The 9,639-nt window shown below is 41.3% G+C and overlaps 1 pseudogene; it reads right to left on the bottom strand.

The window, feature by feature from the left end:
* Positions 1-7,063: 7,063 nt before the first annotated feature.
* On the bottom strand, positions 7,064-7,223 carry LOC130274658 (U2 spliceosomal RNA; annotated as a pseudogene).
* Between the last annotated feature and the right edge of the window lie 2,416 nt (positions 7,224-9,639).

The raw sequence follows: 9,639 nt of genomic DNA, 5'->3' as shown, positions 1-9,639 counted from the left end.
AAAATCGTATAAGCCACACCCCTTTTCTGTCAGAAAACCCTCCCCCTCACCCTCATACTAGTTTCCAGGTACATTTCAACTTAAGGAGAGCATCAAATGACATTTAAAATTGTATGAGCAACACAACTGTACCCGTACCCTAACCCTAACCCTAACCCTAACCCTAACCCTAACCCTAACCCTAACCCTAACCCTAACCCTAACCCTAACCCTAACCCTAACCCTAACCCTAACCCTAACCCTAACCCTAACCCTAACCTCCTGGTACATTTCAACTTAAGGAGAGAACAAAAATGTGCTCAAAATCGTATAAGCCACACCCCCCTTCTGTCGGAAAACCATCCCCCTCACCCTCATACTTGTTTCCAGGTACATTTTAACTTAAGGAGAGCATCAAATGACATTTAAAATTGTATGAGCCACACAACTGTTCTACAACCCAAACACAAACCCAACCCCTAACTTCCTGGTACATTTCAACTTAAGGAGAGAACAAAAATGTGTTCAAAATTGTATTCAAAATCGTATAAGCCACACCCCTTTTCTGTCGGAAAACCTTCCCCCTCACCCTCATACTAGTTTCCAGGTACATTTCAACTTAAGGAGAGCATCAAATGACATTTAACATTGTATGAGCCACACAACTGTTCTACAACCCAAACACAAACCCAACCCCTAACTTCCTGGTACATTTCAACTTAAGGAGGGAACAAAAATGTGTTTAAAATTGTATTCAAAATTGTATAAGCCACACCCCTTTTCTGTCGGAAAACCCTCCCCCTCACCCTCATACTAGTTTCCAGGTACATTTCAACTTAAGGAGAGCATCAAATGACATTTAAAATTGTATGAGCCACACAACCCTAACCCTAACCCTAACCCTAACCCTAACCCTAACCCTAACCCTAACCCTAACCCTAACCCTAACCCTAACCCTAACCCTAACCCTAACCCTAACCCTAACCCTAACCCTAACCCTAACCCTAACCCTAACCCTAACCCTAACCCTAACCCTAACTTCCTGGTACATTTCAACTTAAGGAGAGAACAAAAATGTGTTTAAAATTGTATTCAAAATCATATAAGCCACACCCCTTTTGTTTCGGAAAACCCTCCCTCTCACCCTCATACTAGTTTCCAGGTACATTTCAACTTAAGGAGAGCATCAAATGACATTTACAATTGTATGAGCCACACAACTGTTCTACAACCCAAACACAAACCCAAACTTTAACTTCCTGATACATATCAACTTAAGGAGAGAACAAAAATGTGTTTAAAATTGTATTCAAAATCGTATAAGCCACACACCTTTTTTGTCGGAAAACCCTCCCCCTCACCCTCACACTAGTTTCCAGGTACATTTCAACTTAAGGAGAGCATCAAATGACATTTAAAATTGTATGAGCCACACAACTGTTCTACAACCCAAACACAAACCCAAACCCTAACTTCCTGGTACATTTCAACTTAAGGAGAGAACAAAAATGTGTTTAAAATTGTATTCAAAATCGTATAAGCCACACCCCTTTTGTTTCGGAAAACCCTCCCCCTCACCCTCATACTAGTTTCCAGGTACATTTTAACTTAAGGAGAGCATCAAATGACATTTAAAATTTCATGAGCCACACAACTGTTCTACAACCCAAACACAAACCCAAACCCTAACTTCCTGGTACATTTCAACTTAAGGAGAGAACAAAAATGTGTTTAAAATTGTATTCAAAATCATATCAGCCACACCCCTTTTTTGTCGGAAAACCCTCCCCCTCACCCTCCTACTAGTTTCCAGGTACATTTCAACTTAAGGAGCGCATCAAATGACATTTAAAACTGTATGAGCCACACAACTGTTCTACAACCCAAACCCAAACCCAAACCCTAACTTCCTGATACATATCAACTTAAGGAGAGAACAAAAATGTGTTTAAAATTGTATTCAAAATCGTATAAGCCACACCCCTTTTCTGTCAGAAAACCCTCCCCCTCACCCTCATACTAGTTTCCAGGTACATTTTAACTTAAGGAGAGCATCAAATGACATTTAAAATTGTATGAGCAACACAACTGAACCCTAACCCTAACCCTAACCCTAACCTCCTGGTACATTTCAACTTAAGGAGAGAACAAAAATGTGTTTAAAATTGTATTCAAAATCATATAAGTCACACCCCTTTTCTGTCGGAAAACCCTCCCCCTCACCCTCATACTAGTTTCCAGGTACATTTCAACTTAAGGAGAGCATCAAATGACATTTAAAATTGTATGAGCCACACAACTGTTCCACAACCCTAACCCTAACCCTAACCCTAACCCTAACCCTAACCCTAACCCTAACCCTAACCCTAACCCTAACCCTAACCCTATCCCTATCCCTATCCCTATCCCTAACCCTAACCCTAACTTCCTGGTTCATTTCAACTTAAGAGAGAACAAAAATGTGTTTAAAATTGTATTCAAAATCGTATAAGCCACACCCCTTTTGTTTCGGAAAACCCTCCCTCTCACCCTCATACTAGTTTCCAGGTACATTTCAACTTAAGGAGAGCATCAAATGACATTTACAATTGTATGAGCCACACAACTGTTCTACAACCCAAACACAAACCCAAACCCTAACTTCCTGATACATATCAACTTAAGGAGAGAACAAAAATGTGTTTAAAATTGTATTCAAAATCGTATAAGCCACACCCCTTTTGTTTCGGAAAACCCTCCCTCTCACCCTCATACTAGTTTCCAGGTACATTTCAACTTAAGGAGAGCATCAAATGACATTTACAATTGTATGAGCCACACAACTGTTCTACAACCCAAACACAAACCCAAACCCTAACTTCCTGGTACATTTCAACTTAAGGAGAGAGCAAAAATGTGTTTAAAATTGTATTCAAAATGGTATAAGCCACACCCCTTTTCTGTCAGAAAACCCTCACCCTCACCCTCACCCTCACCCTAGTTTCCAGGTACATTTCAACTTAAGGAGAGCATCAAATGACATTTAAAATTGTATGAGCCACACAACTGTTTAACCCTAACCCTAACCCTAACCCTAACCCTAACCCTAACCCTAACCCTAACCCTAACCCTAACCCTAACCCTAACCCTAACCCTAACCCTAACCCTAACCCTAACCCTAACCCTAACCCTAACCCTAACCCTAACCCTAACCTCCTGGTACATTTCAACTTAAGGAGAGAACAAAAATGTGTTCAAAATTGTATTCAAAATCGTATAAGCCACACCCCTTTTCTGTCAGAAAACCCTCACCCTCACCCTAGTTTCCAGGTACATTTCAACTTAAGGAGAGCATCAAATGACATTTAAAATTGTATGAGCCACACAACTGTTCCACAACCCTAACCCTAACCCTAACCCTAAACTTCCTGGTACATTTCAACTTAAGGAGAGAACAAAAATGTGTTCAAAATTGTATTCAAAATCGTATAAGCCACACCCCTTTTCTGTCGGAAAACCCTCCCCCTCACCCTCATACTAGTTTCCAGGTACATTTCAACTTAAGGAGAGCATCAAATGACATTTAAAATTGTATGAGCCACACAACTGTTCCACAATCCTAACCCTAACCCTAACCCTAACTTCCTGGTACATTTCAACTTAAGGAGAGAACAAAAATGTGTTCAAAATTGTATTCAAAATCGTATAAGCCACACCCCTTTTCTGTCGTAACACCCTCCCCTCACCCTCACACTAGTTTCCAGGTACATTTCAACTTAAGGAGAGCATCAAATGACATTTAAAATTGTATGAGCCACACAACTGTTCCACAACCCTAACCCAAACCCTAACTTCCTGTTACATTTCAACTTAAGGAGAGAACAAAAATGTGTTCAAAATTGTATTCAAAATCGTATAAGCCACACCCCTTTTCTGTCGGAAAACCCTACCCTTAACCCTCATACTAGTTTCCAGGTACATTTCAACTTAAGGAGAGCATCAAATGACATTTAAAATTGTATGAGCCACACAACTGTTCTACAACCCAAACCCAAACCCAAACCCTAACTTCCTGGTACATTTCAACTTAAGGAGAGAACAAAAATGTGTTTAAAATTGTATTCAAAATCGTATAAGCCACACCCCTTTTCTGTCAGAAAACCCTCCCCCTCACCCTCATACTAGTTTCCAGGTATATTTCAACTTAAGGAGAGCATCAAATGACATTTAAAATTGTATGAGCCACACAACTGTTCCACAACCCTAACCCTAACCCTAACCCTAACCCTAACCCTAAACTTCCTGGTACATTTCAACTTAAGGAGAGAACAAAAATGTGTTCAAAATTGTATTCAAAATCGTATAAGCCACACCCCTTTTCTGTCGGAAAACCCTCCCCCTCACCCTCATACTAGTTTCCAGGTACATTTCAACTTAAGGAGAGCATCAAATGACATTTAACATTGTATGAGCCACACAACTGTTCTACAACCCAAACACAAACCCAACCCCTAACTTCCTGGAACATTTCAACGTAAGGAGGGAACAAAAATGTGTTTAAAATTGTATTCAAAATTGTATAAGCCACACCCCTTTTCTGTCGGAAAACCCTCCCCCTCACCCTCATACTAGTTTCCAGGTACATTTCAACTTAAGGAGAGCATCAAATGACATTTAAAATTGTATGAGCCACACAACTGTTCCACAACCCTAACCCTAACCCTAACCCTAACCCTAACCCTAACCCTAACCCTAACCCTAACCCTAACCCTAACCCTAACCCTAACCCTAACCCTAACCCTAACCCTAACCCTAACCCTAACCCTAACCCTAACCCTAACCCTAACTTCCTGGTACATTTCAACTTAAGGAGAGAACAAAAATGTGTTTAAAATTGTATTCAAAATCGTATAAGCCACACCCCTTTTGTGTCAGAAAACCCTCCCCCTCACCCTCATACTAGTTTCCAGGTACATTTCAACTTAAGGAGAGCATCAAATGACATTTAAAATTGTATGAGCCACACAACTGTTCTACAACCCAAACACAAACCCAAACCCTAACTTCCTGATACATATCAACTTAAGGAGAGAACAAAACTGTGTTTAAAATTGTATTCAAAATCGTATAAGCGACACACCTTTTTTGTCGGAAAACCCTCCCCCTCACCCTCACACTAGTTTCCAGGTACATTTCAACTTAAGGAGAGCATCAAATGACATTTAAAATTGTATGAGCCACACAACTGTTCTACAACCCAAACCCAAACCCAAACCCTAACTTCCTGGTACATTTCAACTTAAGGAGAGAACAAAAATGTGTTTAAAATTGTATTCAAAATCGTATAAGCCACACCCCTTTTCTGTCAGAAAACCCTCCCCCTCACCCTCATACTAGTATCCAGGTATATTTCAACTTAAGGAGAGCATCAAATGACATTTAAAATTGTATGAGCCACACAACTGTTCCACAACCCTAACCCTAACCCTAACCCTAACCCTAACCCTAACCTTCCTGGTACATTTCAACTTAAGGAGAGAACAAAAATGTGTTCAAAATTGTATTCAAAATCATATAAGCCACACCCCTTTTCTGTCGGAAAACCTTCCCCTTCACCCTCATACTAGTATCCAGGTATATTTCAACTTAAGGAGAGCATCAAATGACATTTAAAATTGTATGAGCCACACAACTGTTCTACAACCCAAACCCAAACCCAAACCCTAACTTCCTGGTACATTTCAACTTAAGGAGAGAACAAAAATGTGTTTAAAATTGTATTCAAAATCGTATAAGCCACACCCCTTTTCTGTCAGAAAACCCTCCCCCTCACCCTCATACTAGTATCCAGGTATATTTCAACTTAAGGAGAGCATCAAATGACATTTAAAATTGTATGAGCCACACAACTGTTCCACAACCCTAACCCTAACCCTAACCCTAACCCTAACCCTAACCCTAACCCTAACCTTCCTGGTACATTTCAACTTAAGGAGAGAACAAAAATGTGTTCAAAATTGTATTCAAAATCATATAAGCCACACCCCTTTTCTGTCGGAAAACCCTCCCCCTCACCCTCATACTAGTTTCCAGGTACATTTCAACTTAAGGAGAGCATCAAATGACATTTAAAATTGTATGAGCCACACAACTGTTCCACAACCCTAACCCTAACCCTAACCCTAACCCTAACCCTAACCCTAACCCTAACCCTAACCCTAACCCTAACCCTAACCCTAACCTTCCTGGTACATTTCAACTTAAGGAGAGAACAAAAATGTGTTCAAAATTGTATTCAAAATCGTATAAGCCACACCCCTTTTCTGTCGGAAAACCTTCCCCCTCACCCTCATACTAGTTTCCAGGTACATTTCAACTTAAGGAGAGCATCAATTTTTTTTTTAAAGCCGAGGAACGTGCTTTCGATTCACCCAAAGTGCAAGAAAAAGTGCAAACGTGTTACACTAAAAAAACGTGCACAAAGGATGCGGTCTATCGCAAGCCCTTCTCCGATAGGAGAGAGGCCCCCCAACAAACCTTACCCTTCGCCTCCGGACCAAAAGGTACCTGCGAGGTTCCAGGTTCGATGTCCCTTTTCGCCGAAGCTACTAGGGGACCACAAATGCTCCCGGCATCCCCCTTGGCGCTAGCCAAGGTATCTGCCCGCAGAGCCGATTACGGTAGGTACCCTGCCAAAGCAGGAGTACCCGGGGTTTTTGCAGGGAGGTGCGGAACCTAATGGCCACACACACCTCCCCTAGACCGCCAGGAGGGACACCCAGAAGGGCTACCGCATCCTGACAAATCCTGTGAACACACAACACGCAAAAAGTGACACAGTGAGACAAAAAAGAAATAAATAAGTGAATGTGTGCAGATATACTGCCCGGACATCCGGCCGGATCTATAAAAATTTCTCTGATCCTAGCCAGAAGGCCGGGAATCAAGAGGTGAGTGCCACAAGGTGAAGAGATTATGGTGCCCGTGCTTCAACCCAGTGAGTCTATTCTCCCAGTGAGTTTCGGCACCTCGGGGTCACCACTCCCCGAGGCACAAAAGTACCTCGGCTCTAGACCCTCTCAGCCTCATGGCGAGACCCGGAGGGAACAGGTCACATCGGGGCAGCCGTCGAGCTGATTCCTCAGAACCAGCCCCGGAAAGCCCTGGTACACCTGCATCCTCCATGCAGCACCCATCCCCACCAGCATGAAAACTGATAAGAACAGATACTACACTTGATCTTAGCCAAAAGGCCGAGAAGCATCAAAGGAGAGCATCAAATGACATTTAACATTGTATGAGCCACACAACTGTTCTACAACCCAAACACAAACCCAACCCCTAACTTCCTGGTACATTACAACTTAAGGAGGGAACAAAAATGTGTTTAAAATTGTATTCAAAATTGTATAAGCCACACCCCTTTTCTGTCAGAAAACCCTCACCCTCACCCTCACCCTAGTTTCCAGGTACATTTCAACTTAAGGAGAGCATCAAATGACATTTAAAATTGTATGAGCCACACAACTGAACCCTAACCCTAACCCTAACCCTAACCCTAACCCTAACCCTAACCCTAACCCTAACCCTAACCCTAACTTCCTGGTACATTTCAACTTAAGGAGAGAACAAAAATGTGTTTAAAATTGTATTCAAAATCGTATAAGCCACACCCCTTTTGTGTCAGAAAACCCTCCCCCTCACCCTCATACTAGTTTCCAGGTACATTTCAACTTAAGGAGAGCATCAAATGACATTTAAAATTGTATGAGCCACACAACCCTAACCCTAACCCTAACCCTAAACCCTAACCCTAAACCCTAACCCTAAACCCTAACCCTAACCCTAAACCCTAACCCTAACCCTAACTTCCTGGTACATTTCAACTTAAGGAGAGAACAAAAATGTGTTTAAAATTGTATTCAAAATCGTATAAGCCACACCCCTTTTGTTTCGGAAAACCCTCCCCCTCACCCTCATACTAGTTTCCAGGTACATTTCAACTTAAGGAGAGCATCAAATGACATTTACAATTGTATGAGCCACACAACTGTTCTACAACCCAAACACAAACCCAAACCCTAACTTCCTGATACATATCAACTTAAGGAGAGAACAAAAATGTGTTTAAAATTGTATTCAAAATCGTATAAGCGACACACCTTTTTTGTCGGAAAACCCTCCCCCTCACCCTCACACTAGTTTCCAGGTACATTTCAACTTAAGGAGAGCATCAAATGACATTTAAAATTGTATGAGCCACACAACTGTTCTACAACCCAAACACAAACCCAAACCCTAACTTCCTGGTACATTTCAACTTAAGGAGAGAGCAAAAATGTGTTTAAAATTGTATTCAAAATGGTATAAGCCACACCCCTTTTCTGTCAGAAAACCCTCACCCTCACCCTAGTTTCCAGGTACATTTCAACTTAAGGAGAGCATCAAATGACATTTAAAATTGTATGAGCCACACAACTGTTTAACCCTAACCCTAACCCTAACCCTAACCCTAACCCTAACCCTAACCCTAACCCTAACCCTAACCCTAACCCTAACCCTAACCCTAACCCTAACCCTAACCCTAACCCTAACCCTAACCCTAACCCTAACCCTAACCCTAACCCTAACCCTAACTTCCTGGTACATTTGAACTTAAGGAGAGAACAAAAATGTGTTCAAAATTGTATTCAAAATCGTATAAGCCACACCCCTTTTCTGTCAGAAAACCCTCACCCTCACCCTCACCCTAGTTTCCAGGTACATTTCAACTTAAGGAGAGCATCAAATGACATTTAAAATTGTATGAGCCACACAACTGTTCCACAACCCTAACCCTAACCCTAACCCTAAACTTCCTGGTACATTTCAACTTAAGGAGAGAACAAAAATGTGTTCAAAATTGTATTCAAAATCGTATAAGCCACACCCCTTTTCTGTCGGAAAACCCTCCCCCTCACCCTCATACTAGTTTCCAGGTACATTTCAACTTAAGGAGAGCATCAAATGACATTTAAAATTGTATGAGCCACTAGTGTTGCTCACGAATATTCGCAATTCGAATATTATTCGCGAATATCGCATATTCGCGAATTCGCGAATTTCGCGAATATAGCGCTATATATTCGTAATTACGAATATTCGTTTTTTTTTTTTTTTTTTTTTTGTCACAGTACACATCACAGTGATCATCCCTCTCTGCTTCCAGCTTGTGTGGTGTAAAGAAGGCTCTAATACTACTGTGTGAGACTGGCGCGCGAAAATTCGCATATGCGAAAATTAGCACATGCGAATTTTCACATATGCGAATTTTCGCGTATGTTAATTTTGTATATGCTAATATGCACATATGATAGTTTTCGCATACGCGAATGTTCGCATATGCGAAAATAAAACGGGAATATAACGAATATGCGAATATTCGCGAATATATGACGAATATTCGTCCATATATTCGCGAATATTCGCGAATTCGAATATGGCCTATGCCGCTCAACACTATGAGCCACACAACTGTTCCACAATCCTAACCCTAACCCTAACTTCCTGGTACATTTCAACTTAAGGAGAGAACAAAAATGTGTTCAAAATTGTATTCAAAATCGTATAAGCCACACCCCTTTTCTGTCGTAACACCCTCCCCCTCACCCTCACACTAGTTTCCAGGTACATTTCAACTTA

This window comes from Hyla sarda, chromosome 5 (genome assembly GCF_029499605.1).
Source record: "Hyla sarda isolate aHylSar1 chromosome 5, aHylSar1.hap1, whole genome shotgun sequence".
NCBI classification, from domain to species: Eukaryota; Metazoa; Chordata; class Amphibia; order Anura; family Hylidae; genus Hyla; species Hyla sarda.
Note: the sequence above shows the minus strand (reverse complement) of the source record. Positions and strands in the feature narration are given on the sequence as shown.